Below are 380 nucleotides of genomic sequence, written 5' to 3'. Positions count from 1 at the left end.
TCAATAATATGTATAAAAAAAAAAAAAATCATATTTGTAATTTATTACTGTGTATTAAAAAAAGTTCCAATCATCTTTTGTACTAAATAGGCAAGCTTTGTGTAATATTTAGGTATAACATTTCAGAGAATATAATTTCTTGAAGAGTAATGCTAAGGAATTAACTTTTTTAAATCAATATCATCTAATTTTTTTAAAAATTACTTCGCTAATTTTAAATTTCTGACACTAAATCATAAACTTTTGGCAGTAAATTCTAAATTCTAAATTCTTAAAAGAATAAGAATTTTTAGAATTAAAATAGAAAATTGACTAATATTGACTAATTAAAAATTAGTTCCGAGGACTTTTTCTTTTTCGAAACATGTTTTTTTTAACTT

General features: G+C 20.3%; 1 protein-coding gene across 1 annotated transcript in view; it reads left to right on the top strand.

Moving 5' to 3' along the window:
* Positions 1 to 380, top strand: part of LOC107644220 (translation initiation factor IF-2) — a 10018-nt gene that overhangs the window by 7184 nt on the left and 2454 nt on the right. The gene's annotated exons all lie outside the window — the stretch shown is intronic.

Source organism: Arachis ipaensis, chromosome B05, assembly GCF_000816755.2.
Source record: "Arachis ipaensis cultivar K30076 chromosome B05, Araip1.1, whole genome shotgun sequence".
NCBI classification, from domain to species: Eukaryota; Viridiplantae; Streptophyta; class Magnoliopsida; order Fabales; family Fabaceae; genus Arachis; species Arachis ipaensis.
Note: the sequence above shows the minus strand (reverse complement) of the source record. Positions and strands in the feature narration are given on the sequence as shown.